General features: G+C 36.8%; 1 long non-coding RNA gene across 2 annotated transcripts in view; it reads right to left on the bottom strand.

Annotated features, from left to right (window-relative positions):
• Window positions 1-20,132, bottom strand: part of LOC125922982 (uncharacterized) — a 79,470-nt gene extending 59,338 nt beyond the window's left edge. The window contains exons 1-3 of one of the 2 annotated variants that reach the window (XR_007457852.1): window positions 19,887-20,132; window positions 15,157-15,319; window positions 9,327-9,481 (exon numbers count right to left, since the gene is read on the bottom strand). This is a non-coding gene — a long non-coding RNA (uncharacterized LOC125922982). Of the gene's footprint in view, window positions 1-9,326; window positions 9,482-15,156; window positions 15,320-19,886 lie in introns of those variants that run through there. The other variant, XR_007457851.1, reaches the window with a different exon arrangement.
• Between the last annotated feature and the right edge of the window lie 720 nt (window positions 20,133-20,852).

Genomic DNA, 20,852 nt, shown 5'->3' with positions numbered 1-20,852 from the left:
TGTACCATAAAAAATCCAAGTATAAGTCGGCTCAAGCAGTTCAAACCCATTGTTCAAGGGTCAAGGGTACTGCTTTAAGGGATGGTGAAGAAACAAAATAGGGCACTTGCATCCCTGGGTCACCCTACAAAGCAGAGCTGCCCTGCAAGAAGATGCATGTGGGGCTGACTTTCCAAATTTTGCACTGATAGGGCTCAAATTCAGAGATTTTTTTAAATGTTATTTTTCAATTTCTGCACTAAGGCAAAGAACACACTGGGCCACTCTATCTGAGGAAAGAGTTCATTCAATGGATGTAAGATTCATGCTCACTTATCACTTCTACTCTAAAACATTTGGCAAGCACAAGCATTTATTCATCAATTCAGCAAGTGTTGAATACTTGCTTCATGTCAGACATAAATATCTTATAAAATAGAACTAAAGTTGCTGTGTAGATAAACTGATTAGGGAGGGGGAGAGTCTTTATTTCAATCAGCATATCCAAAAATCAAGATTGAAAAGATCTAAATTATACAAGTCATTGTACAATCAATCCTGTAAAAAATAATAAGACCATACCAAAAAAAAGAAACAGCCTGTTTCCTTGCAGTTACTATTATCTTTTATAAGGTATTGAAAGTAAAGATTTAATTTTTTGGAAAATGTTTTGCTCTGGAAGTTGAAAAGTAATTATAAATGTTTCTATAAGAGATGATTTCTAAACAAGTTGGAGTCTTTGTAAAACCATGAACAAGATCATTTCTTTTATTTATAGGAATTAGAAAATAATAGTATTCATTGTATTTTATAATACATATGTCAGGTATAATTTTATATTTGTACTCAGGGTATTCCTAACAATGGATACATTAAATGAAGTGACAATACCAAGCCTGCTGAAAATAGACAACAATATAGTAAATTAAATAGAAGGTACAGATTATCCATATAAAGCCAATTCTTTTTCTAGTATTAAATGTAAATACTTGCTAATACCTATCATTCCTTCAGATTATTAGAGGTTTTATTTTTTGCATTTTTGTGGCACAATATGAATAATCTTCACAGAGCACTCTGTTTACTTCTGCAAAACTGCAAAAGACTCACTCCATTTCTGTAAATACGAATTATGGCCATTAAATTGACAGTTTTAAATCTTTCCCACTAATAAGTTTAGATTATAAACTAAGACAGCAAAAAGGATACCACCAACTTTTTAAATGAAGTTTGTAAATAAAGGAAGAAATCTATGTAAATATCTTTGAAACACAGATTAAAAAGTTGTATTCAGTCATAACAGATGAAAGAGGCTTCAGTGATTTGTTTAAGTGACTTAAACTGATCATGTTGCTTGACTTATTTTGCTGGTGGGTCTCAATTCAGCAGAATAAGTCAAGCAACATGATGAAATAAGATGTTGATGATATCAGAAGAGAAATCCTGTACCAAAACTTTTGCTGGCTGCCATAATGCTCTCTCCTCTGTCCCTGATCCCTCTTAAACCCAAGCCAGAAATGAAATTCTCTTTTTTATGTACGGCATTGTATAAAAAAGACTTTTGGTAATCTGTACAAATTATCTAGGAGGGATAGACAAACAGCACAATCAACATACATTAACTAACTAACTAACTAACTAACTAACTTAAATTTATCTCTTTGATACCTTGGAAATCAAATACAAGAAAGAAGAAAAATGAAGGTTGAAAATATGAAGTATCATTCTCTACAATCTTTTTCAGAAGACAGGAACAGAGGAAATATTTATAACTTATTCTACAGGGCCAGCATTACCCTTATACCAAAAAACAGAGAAAAGCATTACAAGAAAAGAAAACTACATACCAATATCTCTCAGGAACACAGATGCAAAAATCTTCAACAAAAAATTACCAAATCAAATCCAACAAGGTATAGGAAAAATTGCATGCCATGACAAAGTGGGATTTATGTGAGGTATGCAAGATTGTTTAATCAATCATTAATTAATTACCATTCATCAGTTAATTATAATTCAAAACAGAAAAATCACATGAGTATATCATTAGATGGAGAAAACACTTGACAAAAATAAACACCTACTCATGATGAAAATTCTCAGTAAACTAGGAGTACTGGGAACTTTCTCAACTTGATAAAAAAAATGTTCACAAAAAATCTACAGCTAACATCATATTTAATTATGAGAAACTTTTCCACTAAGCTTTCTCACTAAGATCAGATACAAGATAAGGACATCCCCTCTCACAACTTCTTAGCCCTTGCTAATGTAATAGGCAAGAAAAGGAAATAAAAGGCATACATACTGGGAAGAAAGTAATACAACACTCTGTTTACAAAAACCACGATTCTCTATGTAGAAAATCTGAAAGAATTGACCAAAAAAACTCCTGGAATTAATAGTAATTATAGCAAAGTTTGAAGATTCAAGGTTAATATACAAAAAGCAAGTGCTTTTCTATATAAGAGGACTGAATAAGTGGAATTTTAAGTTAAAAAAATACCATTTATATTTACATTCAAAAATATTAAATATATAGTATAAATCTAACAAACTATGTATAATATCTATATGAGGAAAATTAAATCTCTAATGAACAAATGCAAAGAACTAAATAATGGTGTGATATCCCATGTTCATGGACAGGAAGACTCAATATTGTCAAAATGTCACTTCTTCTCAACTTGATCTATAGATTCAATGCAATCCTAATCAGAATCCCAGGAAGTTATTCTGTGGTTATCAACAGACTGATTCTAAAGTTTATATGGAGAAACCAAAGATCCAGAATAGCCAATACATTACTGAAGAAGAACAAAGTTGGAACACTGATGTTATCCAATTTCAAGAATCACTATGAAACTACAGTAATCAAGACAGTGTATTAGCAAAAACAAGACAAAAAGATCAATGAAATAGAATAGAGAGCCCATGGGTTCTTGGTTGGCTTGATCAATTAAGCATCCAACTCTTGATTTTGGCTCAGGTCATGATCTCACGGTTTGTGAGTTCGAACCCTGCATCAGGCTCTGTGCTGACTGACAGTGCTGAGCTTGCTTGGGATTCTGTATCCCTCTCTCTCTTTGTCCCTCCCCTGCTTGCTCTGTATCTCCTCTCAAAATAATAAAAATAAGCTTAAAAATGAAAATAAAATAGAATGTACCAAGCAAAGAAATTATACTCCATCAGTCTACCGTCTGTGCTGGACAAAGGTGGAGAGAAGTAGGTTTAGTATCAAAAAATGGATAAATAAAGTTATAAGCAGGTATATAAGATAGAGAACAACTGCTCTTGTAGTTGAAATATTTCAACTAATTCATAACTTTTTATTGTTATCCATATTCCATGTCACAGAACAGGACACCCCAATGTTTTTTAATCATGACATCTTTGGAATTTTAGAATATATACATAATGAAATAAAGTTTTCTATACAATTGATGTATTTTTCAGTTCCCGCTATTCACTTTACCCCATGTTCCTTCCTCTCAAATCAAGTAGAATTCCTATTACTTCAAGGCAAGGATTTTATCCTAGAGGAGAACACAGGCAGCAATTCTTTGACATCAGCTGGATCAACTTCTTACCAGAACATTACTGAAGGCAAGGGAAATAAAAACAAAAATTAACTACTGGGACTTCATCAAGATAAAAAGCTTCTTCTACACAGCTAAGTAAACAGTCAACAAAACCAGAAGGCAACCCACAGAATGGGGGAAGATATTTGCAAACGACATATCTGCTAAAGGATTAGTATCCAAAATCTATAAAGAATTTAGCAGACATGAAAGGATACTTTTCCAAGGAAAACATCAAGATGGCTAACAGATATGTGTCTGTTAAAAGATGCTCTGTGCAAAGATGCATCTGTGAAAAGATGCTCAACGTCACTCATTATCAGAGAAATACAAATCAAAACCATAAAGAGATACCACCTCCCATCTGTTGGAATGGGTAAAATTAACAACACAGGAAACAACAGGTGTTGGCAAGGATGCAGAGAATGGGGAACCTTCTTACACTGTTGGTGGGAATGCAAACTGGTGCATCCACTCTGCAGAAAAGTATGGAGGTTCCTCAAAAAATTAAAAATAGAATTACCCTCTGATCTAGAAATTGCACTATTAGGTACTTACTCAAAGGATACAAAAATACAGATTCAAAGGGGTATATGCCTCCCAATGTACATTAGCAAAACTATGGAGAGAATCCAAATGTCCATTGACTGATGAATGGATAAAGAAGAGATGGTATGTGTGTATGTATATACATACACATATACAATGAAATATTACTCAGCCATCAAAAAGAATGAAATCTTGCCACTTGCAATTACATGAATGGAGCTAGAATGTATTAAGAAAGTTAAGTCAATCAGAAAGAGACAAATACCATATGAGCTCACTCATAAGTAGAATTGAGGAAACAAAACAAATGACCATTTGGGAAGGAGGGGGGAAAAGAGGAGAGAGGGAAACAAACCAAAGGAGACTCTTAATCATAGAGAACAAACTGAGGGTTGATGGAGGGAGGTGGGTGGGACATGGGCTAGATGGGTGATGAGTATTAAGGAGGGCACGTTGTGATGAGCACTGGATGTTGTGAATAAGTGACAAATCACTGAATTCTACTCCTGAAACCAATATTGCACTATATGTTAACTAACTAAAATTTAAATTGAAAAAAAGGCAAGGATTTTATCATGGAAAATAATAAAAAGAAATGAAATCACAGCCTTGGAGTTTCAAAGTAAATTTCTGGGGGAGTCTGGGTGGCTCAGTCAGTTGAGCGTCTGACTTCAGGTCAGGTCATGATCTCACAGTTCGTGAGTTTGAGCCCCACATCCGATTCTCTGCTGTTAGCATAGAGCCTGCTTCAGATCCTCTGTCTCCTTCTCTCTCTGCCTCTCCCCTGCTTGTGTTCTCTCTCTCTCAAAAATAAACATTTAAAAAATAAAATATAAAAAAATTTAAAATAGCTTTCTGAAACTCATGGCAGAAAAATAGTTTTAACAGCAAAGCTTTTTGAGTTTCAAAAATGGAAGCTTTTGGATATCAAAATCCAAAACTGTGATGGATTGGGGGCCTAACATTCATGATACAAATTTTGATAACAAACATGATAGCAAACTTTGAAAAAATAGAAATCCCTAAAACACTCTGTCCCAAACTACCTAAATAGTCTTTGTACAGAAGGAAAAGGAAAATCAAAAGTTGCCTAACCTTTACTTTTTCTGTCTCTTACAAGTGAGAATTTCCCTTCAAAGAGGCCTATATCCTGCCCCATTTCAGGATGGTTTGAATAATGAATAAAGAATTTCAACAAAAGCTAAAGATTGTACAGAATTAAAAATAAAATGGAAATTCTAGAGATGGAAAATAGAATATAAGATAATTACTGTCGCGACCAGCGCGACAAACACCGAGGTCAGAGTCCTGAGGGTAGGGGAATGCAAAAAAAAAGAGAGAAGAGAAAGTTTGGGAACAGGAGGGTCCCCTGGGCTGATGGCCCAAGTGACGGCTTTATTGTTGCTGTACACAGTCTTTTATATCCAGACTCTTATGGGCCAGGCCATTCTAAGAATAAACAGGTTTCACATAATCGCTGCCAACCAAAACATTTAGTTCTGTGTTTCTTGTGCATTTTCTAGACGGGTCACAATACCTTGTTGATAAGATTGCTAGCAAAACACAATTCCCATGTTTGTTTCTATCTGGCTCGGGGTAGAAAAAGGGAGGTAGCATTACTGCCAACACCTGCAGACCACAGGCTTCAGGAATTAACTTTCTCGGCCTTGACAAGGCTTTCGTACGCCCTTGAAAGTGGGGGAATGGGAGGGGGAACCACCGGGTTGGCTTGAGTCAACAGGGAACGTTGCTCGACCCGGTCTCAGCCTGGCGCCAGGGCCAGCCTCCCACATGAATGGGAGGGGGAACCACCGGGTTGGCTTGAGTCAACGGGGAACATTGCTCGACCAGGTCTCAGCCTGGCACCGGGGCCCAGCCCCCCACAAATTACACAAATATAATTTTAAAAATCAATAGAGGAATTAAAATAGTATTGTGTAAATATTCATAGCATTCACACTCATAAGAAATAAAATCTGTAACCAATCCAAATATCCATTAATTGATGAACAGAAAAATGTGATATATCCACATATATATCCAAAAGACTATTATTCTACAGTGAAAAAGAATTACATACTAATACATGCTATCACACATAAAAAATTCAAAAACATGCCAAGTGATAGAAGCCAGATGTAAAAGTCTCATGTCTTATTATTTCATTCATATAAGATATTCTGAAAAGGCAAATCTAAAGAAGCAAAAAGCAGATCAGTGGTTGTCTGTGACTGAAGAAGTTGAAATTGATCTAAATTGCAAATTAGATTGAAAGACATTTGGGCAGTATTAGAAACATTTTAAAAATCAATTGTGATGTGCAGGAACAAAATCAATATACAGAAATCTACTGCACTTCTATACACTAATAATGAAGTAGCAGAAAGAGAAATTAAGAAAACAACCCCATTTAAAATTGCAGCAAAAATAATAAAATACCTAGAAATAAACTTAACCAAGGAAATGAAAAAGATCTGTACTCTGAAAACTATAAAACACTGATGAAAGAAATGGAAGGTGACACAAAAAAAAAATGGAAAGACATTCCATGCTCATAGATTGGAAGACCAAATATTGTTAAAATATCTATACTACCCAAGTATACATTTAATGCAATCCTTATCAAAATACCACATTTAATGCAATCCTTATCAAAATACCAACGACATTTTTCACAGAACTAGAACAAAGAATCTTAAAAGTTGTGTGGAACCACAAAAGACCCTGGGTAGCAAAAACAATCTTGAAAAAGAACAAAACTGGGGTATCACAATCCTAGATTTTAAGGTACACTACAAAGCTGTAGTAATAAAAACAGTATGGTACCAGCACAAAAACAGACATATAGATTAATGCCACAGAACAGAAAGCCTAGAAATAAACCCACAATCATATGGTCAGTTAATCTTCAACAAAGAAAGCAAAAATATGCAATGGGAAAAATACAGTCTCTTAAACAAATGGTGCTGGGAAAACTGGACAGCTACATGCAAAAGAATGAAACTGGATTGCTTTCTTACACCACACACAAAAGTAAACTCAAAATGGATTAAGGACCTAAATGTGAGGCCTGACACCATAAAAATTCTAGAAAAAAGCACAGTCAGTAATTTCTCTAACATCAGCCATAGCAACATTTTTCTAGACATGCTTCTTGAGGCAAAGGAAACAAAAGCAAAAATAAACTATTGGGACTACATCAAAATTAAAAGTTTCTGCACAGAGAAGAAAACAATCAAAACTAAGAGACAACCTACTGAATGGGAAAAGCTTGCAAATGACATATCTGATAAAGGATTAGTATCCAAAATATATAAAGAAATTGTACAACTCAACACCAAAAACCAAATCCAATTTTAAAAATGGGCAGAAGACATGAACAGACATTTCTCCAAAGAAAACATACAGATGACCAAAAGACATATAAAAAGATGCTCAACATCACTCATCATCAGGGAAATGCAAATCAAAATTTCAATGAGATAACACTCTGTACCTGTCAGAATGACGAAAATCAAAATCACAAGAAACAGCAAGTGTTGCTGAGGATGTGGAGAAAAAGGAACGCTCTCATGTTGTTGTTGGGAATGCAAACCGGTGCAGCCACTGTGGAAAATAGTATGATGGTTCCTCAAAAAAATTAAAAATAGAATTACCCTATGATCCAGCAATTCCACTACTGGGTATTTACCCAAAGAATATGAAAACACTAATTTGAAAGATATATATACCCCTATGTTTATAGTGGCATTATTTACAATACCAAATTATGGAAGTAGCTCAAGTGTCCACTGATGGATGAATGGATAAAAAAGATGTAGTATACATATACAATGGAATATTGTTCAGCCATAAAAAATAAAATCCTACCATTTGCAACAACATGGATGGAGCTAGAGAGTATAACGGTAAGTGCAATAAGTCAGTCAGAGAAAGACAAACACCATGTTTTCACTCATATGTGGAATTTCAGAAATGAAACAAATGAGCAAAGGGAAAAAAAAGAAAAAGAGACAAACCAAGAAACAGACTCTTAACTATAGAGAACAAACAAACTGATGGCTATCAGAAAGGGGGGAGGGATGGGTAAAATAGGTGAAAGGGATTAAGAGTACACTTACCATGTTGAGCACTTAGTAATGTATAGAATTGCTGAATCACTATATTGTACACCTGAAACTAATATAACATAGTGTACTGGAATTAAAATAGAAAATAAATAAATAAAATAAAAATAAATCAATTGTGGTGATATACAACTCTATACAACTCTATAAATTTGCTAACAATCATTAAATGTGCATTGTTACTACTTGGCAATGAGAGAGAATGAAATCCTGTCATTTGCAGCAACGTGGATGGAACTGGAAGGTATTATGCTAAGTGAAATACGTCAGTCAGAGAAAAACAGATATGTTTTCACTCATGTGGAACTTGAGAAACTTAACAGAAGACCATGGGGGAAGGGAAGGGGTAAAAAATAGTTATAAACAGAGAAGGAGGTAAACCATAAGAGACTCTTAAATACAGAGAACAAACTGAGGGTTGATGGGGAAGGCAGGGGAAAGGGGGAAATGGGTGATGGGCATTGAGGAGGGTACTTGTTGGGATGAGCACTGGGTGTTGTATGTAAGCAATGAACCGGGAATCTACCCCCAAAACCAAAAGTACCCTGTATACACTGTATGTTAGCAAACTTGATAATAAATTATATTTTAAAAAATAAATAAGATAAGTAAATAAATAAATAAATAAATGTCCATTGTTTTTCTTGGACTAAGCCCTAACCTTCGTGAGACTTTGCACCAAACATTGCCTATCCATTCTACTACTTCTCTGGTAAACTCCCTCTCCCAGCCTAACTAAAATCATTTCGGAAGGTTCAGTTTGTAAGTTAAAAACAAAAAAAGTGTTTTTCCTTGAGACAACCATTGCACTTTGATATGCAGTAGCACATTCTTATACGAGTTTTTATTTTAGTGTTGTCTTACTACAAGTATGTTCTATCTTAATTTCTGTTAAACTCCAATCATTTCACCTACCCTTGCTTTTGCACTATTGGAACAAATATTAACACAATAAAAAAAAACTTAACTAGTATTATGAAAATAGTTTTGACCACACAGGACTTCCCAAAAGGGGCTCAGGGACCTCCAGGGTCTGCAGTGGAAAGCCACTTTACTGGAAGGAGAATGATAATAATGAGTGCCCTCAAGCCAATACTTGTACTGAATTTCAAGAAAGAAAAATGAGAAAATGTAAAGGTGGCATGATTTGGTAGAAAAAACAAATGTTAACCACATTTTTCGGAACCAACACTGGGGATAATTTGACCAAAGACTTCTGCGTGATTTCTTGAGAGAAGAGGCAACCTGGAAATCAAAATGTTAAAACTGTCAAGACATTTAGCTAGTTTATTATAAATGAAGCAGAATATCTGAAATCTCTGTAATTTTTTTAAATGACATGTATATTCCATGACCACAAAGAAAATCTTTTCAAAACAAACAACAAAAGCAATTCCTTGTTCTCAAAGGTCCTAAGCAACTTATACCCAATATTTTTCCTCTCCTGGCAAAAATGGAAAGAAATCAAGATACACAAAGTAAAATACTAGGGGAAGAAAGAAAATGAAGAAATGCAAACACTGCATAAAATGAAGAAATACTATCAAGTTTTTCTGGAAAATTTTATATTTTGTGTGGTACTTGTTATTAGATATTATGATTGCCACCCACCTCAATATTTACCTAATAAATTTAAAAATCAAATGTTCTGCCTGGCCTATAGTATATAATTGAGTACTGACTATGCTAGGACCACACACAGTAATAAGCCAAGTGATCTTGGTCCCTTCCCCAATAGAACGTAGAGTTTAGCTGTCAGGAATATGCCTTTATATGTATGACATGATATTATTATAGAGCGGTAGTAAGATTTGGATGGCTATTTACAATATAGAGAAATCAAATGACTTTAAATATAAGCTTGAGCCTAAAGATCTCTTGCCCAGACGGTATAAACCTGTGTACTGCAACCAAACATAGCTCACAAACTTGTTTTGTTCGACCCATGTCATATTTTATTTTTAATCAGTATTAATATGAGGGAACCCCAAGTCCAGATTTTTGACTACTCATGAATAACTGCAAAGTGGGTTATTCACATTTTCACATGACATGACACATGTATGACATTTCACATGACATGACATGACACATGTATGACATTTCACATGACATGACACATGTATGACATTTCACATGTATGACAATTTGGCATACAACTCACCCCAGTCCCTTACATTCCTGTTCTTCCTATTAGTGATCTGTGTCTTTGCCCCTTTAGAGCCACTGCTACTCCAGATCCCAGTGTCTAATAACTGGAGGCAGCCAGAAATTGGAAGATTTTTTTTTCCCTCTTCTTATTTCATGACGGTGTTAACAACCAAAGCCAAACAAACCAAACAAGCCCTTAAAAACCCCAAAAGCCTAATTTTAGGGACATGAAAGTGAGGAGAAAGCTATGAGAAACTACATTTCTCCCTCATGGTGAGTTTGAGAGGAGAGAAATGCTAATTTGAAGCAACTAATAGTGATGATGAAAAGGTACACAAATCAACTAATATTTCCAGAGAACCAACCATGTGCAAAATTTGGTACCAATTAGTACAGGGGGCCAAAGCATAAGCCTGTAGCAAGATAAGCTCTTGGCCTAGGGTCATGATTCCCAAATCATGAGCAGCAGACCCACAAAGTACCAAGCATTATCAATCAACTGAGTCACATTTGTCAACTAATAATTAATCAACTATATCATAATGAATCAACTGAGTCATCTACGCTTATATGAACATTTATTCAAATATAGGATATTGCTGTTGTGAGAACTAAAATTTACATATTTTTAAATCCAATGATGCCATTGTCTTTTTAAGCAACAAAAACTATGTGAGATGCGGGTCTATGCGATTCTTTATTTATTTATTTGAAGAGGTACTTTAAAACAGAAACTCCATTTTATTTTTTTTAGAGGAACTCTATCTTATAGGACAATTCAGAAATATCTATTCTATTTTCAATACAATTAACTTCCAAAATTTTTACTTCTAGGAATTAATTCTTTACATATATATACTTGAAGTAGTACACACAGATGTTCATCAAATATTCTAATTGTATAATTCAAGAAAAAGGTTAAAATCCATCAGAGGTTAAGGGAGGTCAGTGAATTAGAGAACTTCTCCCAGATATCTAAACCATGATCTGCCAGAAGGCCTAATCAAGGACCTTAACCATCAGCCAAGGCAGTAAATTCTTAATATTCCTACCCGATATCATTTGATCATTGTTATGAGCAGTGGCTACTATGTAGTTCCCATTCTCCCCTGTTATGAGTAGTTTTATTGTGGTTATCTTGCTTTTTCTCACCAATATAATTTGAAATGTGCTGGGGCCAGATAACTTGCCTTTTGGTTTACAGGATGTCAAACATTCCTATAAATGTTAAAGCTACATTTAGATCCAATGGAGAAAACTGTGGACTTTGAGCTAGATGCAGCTTTTTTCTTATAGATAGTGAAACAAAATTCCTAACTAATAATGACTCTTTGAACACCATCCTTCTCCTCTTCTTTTCAAATGCCACTTTATGCAAGTTCTCGTTACTATCTAGTTTCAGCTTTTCCCATTTTATGTGTCTTTCCTCATCTCTCTATGTACCGGCTTTTGCTTAAGGAGAATCAATTAGGGTCCCCAACATTGATTTCACTGCTGGAACCTCATTCACTTAGGAAATCATGAATCTTAGGATCTACTTTCCTTAGATATCTATATGTATATTTATATGCAAATGTAAAAATAATTGCTACCATTTAGTCAATACCTACTACATCAGAGACTATTCTGGGGTTTCAAGCATTATTCAAAGAGTTTTACTGAATTTTCACATTAATCTTCACAACACTCCTGAGTTTATCTTGTTAGCTTAACTTAAGAAAGGTTAATTTGACCACGATTACACAACTAGTAGGGATGAAGCCAATATCTGAAACCAGAAAGGAGTCTAGGCTGTGTGTGTATGTGCATGTGTGTGTGCACATGTGTCCATGTGCATGCACAGGACACTTAGATCTTCGGGGTAGAGGGGTTACTACTTCTGTCATTATGGCAGAACCATGAAAGCTTTATGCTCCCAGATCACAAATATGACATAAAAAGGATCTTCTCCATGAAGAGTAAATAAAAATCCCTCCCCTCCCAGCCCAAGAGATGAAGGGTTGAAATAAAAAGTCAGGTGCTTGGGTCCCTGTTTACACTCATCCTTGGGCCACACCTTGGAGTAGGGAGCATAGAAACATGTAGGTGTGAGTCACCTCAAAAACAGCAGGAATTAATAAAGTGTTCTGAGGCTAAGCCTTAGAGATTCTGCGGGTCTTGAAGACAGTGTTTCTCAATCCTAGTAGTACTTTAGAAATGTCTAAAGATGGGTTGATGGGGTGGGGGGGATGGGAGGAAGGGAAGGGTAGGTGATGGGCATTGAACAGGGCATCTTTTGGGATGAGCACTGGGTGTTGTATGGAAACCAATTTGACAATAAATTTCATATATTAAAAAAAAAAGAAATGCCTATAGATATTTTTTAAATTGTGATGCCCTGGTCTACCCCTGGCTCCTGCCCAGTATCATTTGACCACTGGCTGTAAATTATGCAATTCTACTGATTATGCACATCCGCTCCACTAGGAAAAGTCTTGCGGTGAGTTCCACAGCTCAGCCTAGTAGTATGGAAAAAGCTAACCAGGGCATAAGATTTAGCCTAAGTTGGAGCTCCAAAAATCCACTCATTTGCACTTAGTGTATATGGGGAACCAGAAACTGGAATGCAGAGTTAATGAGAACATGGCAGGAATAGGCACACAAAAATCCATTTGGGATTGATACAAAAAGACCGCATAGTGCAGACCACCAGACTGCAGGATCACAGACGGAGGCTGCACTTGGGGTGTTCCCCCCACTTCCACCCTGATAGAAGCTCATGAATAGTCATTTTAAAATAAATACTTTTCATTCTCTTTGCATATCAGAGTTATAGTACGAAAACATCAGTCCTGTCTCAGATAGAATAATATATACCAAATAGGTTACAGGAGTAGGGTTTTGGAAAGTTGGATCTCTGGACTTTTCTTTTTACCACTACAGCCTACAAGAACCCACAGCCTTATGTCTGCCTTTCTTCCTGTTAATGTACATGAACCATCGGTGCCCCTTTCACAAGCAGTGCATTGGCCCCTATCCCCTCTCGCGTATTCAAATACATAAAATCTCCCTTCTCTCTCCCATATCACTAATTTTCTGTCTATCCTAGATCATTCTTATCAACACACAAAATGTTAGTAATTCTCCTACTTTAAAAAGAAATATTTAAAAAAAAACTCTGGTGTGCTCTCCTCTCCCATGAGCAACTATGCATTTCTCTACATTCTTTTACAGCACATCTCCTCCAAGTTGACCACACTGTTTCCAATTAAACTCTTCCTTTGCTCTAGTAAATCCACTGCAATCAGGGTAGTGCCCACACCGCTCCACCAAAACTGCTTTTGACAAGTTACAAATGACCTGCTGGTTACTAACTTCAGCGGTCAATGTTCAGTTTTCGCGCAACCTAACCTGTCAGCAGCACCTGTCTTAGGCCACTCTCTCCTCCTGACAACACTAGGGAGAGCATTAAAAAAAAGAAATAGTTCTGTGTAATACACACTGGAACATTAGCTCAAATATTATTGTATTCTGAGCTGGGCATAGGTTTACCACACCATGGACTTATGAGTCAAACATATATTAAATTTTTTGTAAATCCTAAGGCATCTTTGGTCACTTTTACACCCCCAGTATTCTAAATTCACAGCACAAATGAAAACAAAAGAGCATATTTCTCAGACTTCTTTCTGAAAAATCTAAACAGCATCTCTTTCTGGAAAAAAAAATCCTTTTATAATCCATTAGAAAAAAATTAGACACAGCCTATCAATTTGACACCCAAAGATTCAAATTAATTTCTCTATTTCACTCACTGGTAACATCTAAATATATGGTAACCTGTTTTGTTTTGTTTGTTTCTTTGTTTCAAAGAATGTTCCAGTCCTCAAAGAGATTTACAAGGCCATAGTTTCCACATATTTTTGTTAATGGCTAGTATTATTTCATCCTCACTTTTACATTACCTTCTCTATAAAAGTATTATTGCCAATATGTCAAAAATATCCTGAAAGTTGCAACTCAGGGAAGTCTAAGAAACCATTACTTGAATTGGCCCTCAAAAGTAAATTCAATACCTCAAACAGGAATTATCCATAAAAAGCAAAACATAAGAAATACATATATATATAAAACCACAGGTCAATGTCTTGTGTTTTTGACCACATAATTAACTATAATTACATGGAAACACCTTACTAAATAAGCGTATTTATTATCAGCACTTTATATCAAAATGCCATTTGAATAAATGTTTATTTATAGAATATGATTTATATAATACCAGTTTACATAACCAAGGGGAAAAAAGTAGGAAAAGAAAGTAAAACAATGTGACGAAAAAGAAACAGAACTAGACTGAATAAGCTTATTTTACTTTCTCCAGGAATGTTAAATTCTGAGAGGTGATGATTATAAACATACACTTCTTTATGAAGTATGTAGTTCTCTTTCCCAGAATGGAAAGGCCTTAACACACAATGCCTTTATACTGAAGGCGATCAATCTATTTATGTTTTAAATTTTATTTATGTTGATTCTGTGTACCATAGTCTCCCTTATCCACAGGGGATACCTTCCAAGACCCCCAGCAGATGCATGAAACTAAGGACAGTACCAAATCCTATATATACTTGTTTTTTCCTATACATACATACCCATACAAAGATTAATTTATAAATTAGGCACAATAAGAGATTAACAACAATAACAAAACACAAAAAAATTATACTGTGATGAAAGTTATATGAATGTGGTCTCTCTCTCAAAATATCTTACTGTACTATACTCACCTGTCTTCTTGTTGTGATGATGGGAGATAAAACGCCTACGTGATAAGATGAAGTGAGGTGAATGACTCAGGCACTGTGATGTAGCATCAGGGTGCTATTGACCTTCTGATGACACCCCAGAAGGAAGATCATCTGCTTCCAGACCATGGTTGGCTGGGGAAAACTAAACCAAGGAAAGCAAAACCATGGATAAGTGGAGGAGTACTTCATACTTGGAAAAATACTTTGATATCCAATTTTTAAAAATCATTTGCTGATCTCAGTAAAGCTTTGATAATCAATAGCATTTCTAAGGGGGATAAAAGAATTGGTTATTAATTTCTTTTTCTAATAAATGTTTATTCATTTTTGAGAGAGAGAGAGAGAGCAAGCAAGCAGGGGAGGGGCAGAGAATCCAAAATAGACTCTGTGCTGACAGCAGCAAGCCCATTACAGGCCTCAAACTCATGAACTGTGAGATCATGACCTGCCCTGCAGTCAGATGCTAAACTGACTGAGCCATCCAGGTGCCCCAGGGATTAATTTCTTAGGAAAACTTTATTTCATGCTTTTAAAATAAGTTTAGAGATCATTCTGAACTCTATTTTATATAAATGAAATATCATAACACAATCAGAGGGCAGATTCTTTCACTTAACATGAATGAACTAAAATAAATTTCGAAAAATGGCTGTGGGTACTCTGAAAGGAAATCCTTTCTCTGCACCAGAACCAGTGAAGTCATGTGATGACCCAGGTCACATGGTGCGGTCCTCCTGCTTGGAACCACACAAAGGCTTCCCATTCCACTTACAATTCAAATCGAAGCACCTTACTGTGGCTGGCCTGGGAGGCTCAACATGCCCTGGACCCTCACTTCCTGCCCTGAGCTCATCCCATATTACTCACCGCACTGCAGCCACAGAGCTTTCTTCATGTCTGCTAGACATGTCAAGCGTGTTCCTGACCAGTGTGTTCACACTTGTTCTTCCCTCTTCCAGATGTCTCTATCCTGAGATACCTATATGTCTAGTTCCTTTTCACATTTAAGTCTCCATTCAAAGCTTCATCGTAGAGGTCTCCCCAAACATTCATTCACCCACATAATGCTTTGGGGCACTTATTATGTCCTGTACGAGGTTTTGGGGTCAGGTGCATGGGGTCCAGCAGTGAGTAGAACAGACTAGTTACCTTCCCTCATAAAGCTGGAGGCAGATCCACAATAAACAAAGAAATACTTGGCAGTGTCTAAGTAGAATGTAAATACCATAAGTCCTCTCCAACCAAACTAACGAAAATGGTTCTATGGCCATAACAATAGACAATGCACATGGACATTCTCAAAGTATACATCTTCAGATAAAAGATGAAACATGCCATTCTATATCTTGTGATTTAAAGAACAGAGGATGATCTTCGAAGCCACACTGCCTCAGTTCAAATTCCTGCTCTGCCGTTTACCCCACATGATCTTGGGCAAGTTAGTGAACTTCTCTGTGCCTATTTTCTCAAATACAAAGTAGAAGTCTTAATAATATAGCTCATAGGGTTGTTAGAAGGAGTAAACTGTGGGAAATCAAATAGCTATGTCCTGGGTTAAGAAATTACAGGGAATGCATTACAAAGCAGAACACTGCTCTCTGACCTTGTTGAAAACAGCAGGCCTCACTTTGCTTATCTAGTTAATGTATATCTAGGGGTTAGGTCCTCCCTGTGCTCATAAATTCCTTAGACCATGTAATCGCATGCAATATTTTATCCTGTCTTAACTTGTCTTTCTGCACGTTTTCTATACGTTCAGTAGCCCACTGAACATACTGTGCAATGTTTCCCTAAGTGTATGCTCAATAAATACAGGAGCTTGAGAGCAGCTCCAAGACACTTCCCTTAGCCTCCCTCTCACCACTCTTGACTTCCATGGAGTCTTGAGTAATCCTTCCTGCCATCCCCAGCTTTGCTGGATGAAGCCAAAAGCCAAACCCACAATAAATGAATCCAATATTTCCAAAGAACTTGGAGTGTTGTCTGGCACATAAGAAACACTCTGTAAGGCTGTATTCAATAAGTAAAATTTGTCCAAGTTCCAAATTTTCCTTGATGCTTATCCAGTAGTTTCCCATATAAAGAAAACACATTGACAAAGTGTTGAGAACCCTAGGTTCTGATACCCAGGCTGTCACCAACCAGCAGGCTAATCTTGAGCAAGCCACCAGATGCCTCGGGGGACAGTCTACTCATTAGGCCAGTATTCAGTCACTTGGGGTTGAGCAATGCCCTCTCAGACTGCACATTTCATAGTACAGAGGGCATAGAGAATTCAAGAAGCACGGAAAGAGGCTCCAGTTGAATTTGCAAATAGATGTTTTAACTTTTCTCGGCTAATAATGATTAGATACTGCACCACAGATGAACTAAGATGAGTGGAAATAGATGCTCTTACATGATGCAAGGAGAAACAAAAGTGGTTACAACCTTTCCAGAAGTCATTCAGGCAGTATTTAGCCAAAGTCCTTAAACATAAAATTTCCTCTGACCAAGAAATTCCATTTTTGCAAATTATTTCAAGATTATTTTTTGTGGACTAGGATGCTCATCATATTATTGTTAACAGTATGGGAAACACTATTAATATTTAATAGTTAATAACAATAGTAATAGGGAATAACTAGAAAACTAAATATTCAAAAATAAGAAATAAACTGGTTAATAAAGTATGGCATCATACTGTGCAATCATTAAATCATGCTGGAAAAGAATATTTAATGACATATAGAAACATGTAAGATATGAAAAGCTTAAATAAAAAGTTTTGGTTGCCAATAATATACATAATATGAATTTAATTTTTTAAGCATCCCTATAATTAAAGATATACCATGATGGTTAATTTTATGTGCCAACTGGAACATGGGGTGCCCAGATTAAATTGCACATTATTTCTGTGTATATCTGTGAGAGTTTTCTGGATGGGATGAGCATCTGAATCAGTTTTCTGAGTAAAGCAGATTGCCCTCCCTGTGTGGATTGGCACCACCCAATCCACTGAGGACCCAAATAGAACAAAAAAGCGGAAGAAGAGGGAAGTCTCTCTCTGCCTGACTAGAGCAGCTGGACCATCATTCTTCTCCCTTATTCAGATTCAGACAGTGTTTACACCATTGGCTCCCCTGGTTCTCAGGCCTTTGGATATGGACTGGAACTGTACCATCAGCTTTCCTGAGCTTCCAGACTGTAGATGCTAGATTATGGGACTTTGCAGCCTTCATAGTCAGGTGAACCAATTCCTTACAACAAACATACATTTAACACACACACACACACACACACACACACACACACACACACACTGTTATTTCTGTTCCTATGGAGAACTTTAATAAATACATTTACCAAAACATTAATGGTTATCCATACAGGATGGGATTATGAGACATTTTTATTTTCTCTGAATTTTTTTGTTTTTATTTTGGCTTTAGAAAGTTTTCATGAAAACCATGAATTATATGTGCAATCAGAAGAAAAGAAACAAATGTAGCAGCTATGTAGTTCACCCCTCGGATCCTCCAAGAACCTGCCATGAGGAGCACTATCTGCTAATACCCTCCAGCTGGGACATTTCCAGGATCCACTGCAGCATTTGAGATGAGGTCATGCTCTCCCCAGAAGTCCCCTCTAATGACTGAGCCTGGTGGGAGTACTAGGGCCTTGCCCTTTCTTCCCAATTCAGGACTCCTCTGTGGGTAAACTGTGCATGAGCTCAGCATAGGGCTGGCTGAGATTTCTCAGAACTGCCCATAATATGAGGCCTTCCTACCCTCTCCTCTTTCCTTCCATTCTCCCTGCTCTCAGAGCAGCAGCATCTTCTGAAGCCTTTGCCCACCTGCTCTTGTTCATTCCACCATTTTTCTTCCTTTGGCTAGACCTCCAATAAAGCTCTCACACTCCCAACTCCATCTTGAACCTGAGCTCATGCAATCATATTCCAAAACTGCTGAATTTAAAATTCATGTAAGGTAATCTAAACGCAGAGATATGGACATGTAAACTGGGCCTCTTTTTTCTCCTCTCTCCTTTCTCTAGATCCCTTCCCCCTGACCCTGACTTCAGTATCTAAAGTCTTATCTGTCCCCGAACTTGGAATAAACTAAGATCAAATAAATTTTTTTATTATACCATTGATGTCAACCACAAATCCAGCTTCTATATACTGCTTCTAATATAGGAAAAAAAGGAAATTACAATAGAGAAATTGATGATATCAGACCTACCCCTAATATATTGTGGAGCCCAGATAAGAATACAAACGGGGATCCACAAAACATACAATACTTAAAAACGACACATCCAGTTAACAAAACTGTAAATAAAGTATGTCCTATCCCAGGGGCACCTGGGTGGCTCAGTTGGATAAGTGTACAACTTCGTCTCAGGCCATAATCTCACAGTTTGTGAGTTCAAGCACCACATTCTGCTCTCTGCTGTCAGCACGAAGCCCACTTCGGATCCTCTGTCCCCTTCTCTCTGCCCCTCCCCAGCTTGTGCTCTCTCTCTCTCCCCTCTCCCTCAAAATAAATAAACTTTAAATTTTTTTCAATGTCCTATCCTGCTACCTTGAAATATATACTTCAACAAAAATCTGGAAAGATAGGTTCAAACTTATAATTCTCAGATTCCTCAAAGTTCCACATCAGTACATAGAGGCACTGATAAAATTATCTCCCTTATCTGCTTCAACCCCACACATGGCTTACCCTTCTTCTTTTCCATCCCCAGCCTCTTCTTGTTCTCCCACACTCCTCCCACATAGCTATAGCCCAGGTCTAGGGACACACCCACAAGTGGAGAGAGCTGCCTTCAGGAGGAATGACCAAAGTAAAAGGTTTCTCAAGCCCTGAAAGTGGATTCCAGCCATTTAGTGGAATTTCGGGGTCTAGGTCCACATAGCTTAGAAGGCAGGCATAGGTGCCAAATGGGCCCACCTCCCAATTGGGCATATCCCCTTGGTCCTAGTCCCTACAGAGGCAACTGGCAGGAGGAAGGCCATAATGGGGCATTATGAGTCATAATATCTACATTAGTTTGCTGGGGCAACCATAACAAAATACCACATACTGGGTGACTGCAACAACAGAAATTTATTTTCTCATAATTCTGGAGCCTAGAAGCCCAAAATCAGCGTATCTTGGGGTTGGTTTCTTCTAAAATCTCTCTCTTTGGCTTGCAGATGGCCACCTTCTCATTGTGTCTTCACATGGTTGTCCCTCTCTCAATGCTTTCTGTATCCTAATCTCTTCTCATAAGGACATCAGTCAGGTTATATTAGAGCCAACTCTAGTCCCATTTTACTTTCATTACCTCTTTAAAGGCCCTGTCTCCAAATATAGTCACATTCTGAGGTACTGAGGACTTCAACATATGAATTTGGGAGTTGGAAGACACATTTCAGCCCATAACAATACCCAAAGAAGGGGCTCCATTTGTCTGGGTTTAAGGGTAGTACTAGAGATTACCATCTCATCTGGAGAATTTTCGACAGTACATGACCAGCATACAACGGCTGCCTTGTGTGAAACTGCCTCAGACACTATACAGGAAACTTAACCCTCACGTAGTAATCTCAAACTTCTGCAAAATAATGAGGCAGTAGGAAGTTGACAGTCTGAGTGGGATGAAAGGAGTTCCATAAGCCATGAAAATCTACCCTGAGTATTCAGAGT

The sequence above is a fragment of the Panthera uncia genome, chromosome B1 (genome assembly GCF_023721935.1).
Source record: "Panthera uncia isolate 11264 chromosome B1, Puncia_PCG_1.0, whole genome shotgun sequence".
Classification (NCBI taxonomy): Eukaryota; Metazoa; Chordata; class Mammalia; order Carnivora; family Felidae; genus Panthera; species Panthera uncia.
This window is presented reverse-complemented; position numbering and strand designations above follow the sequence as displayed.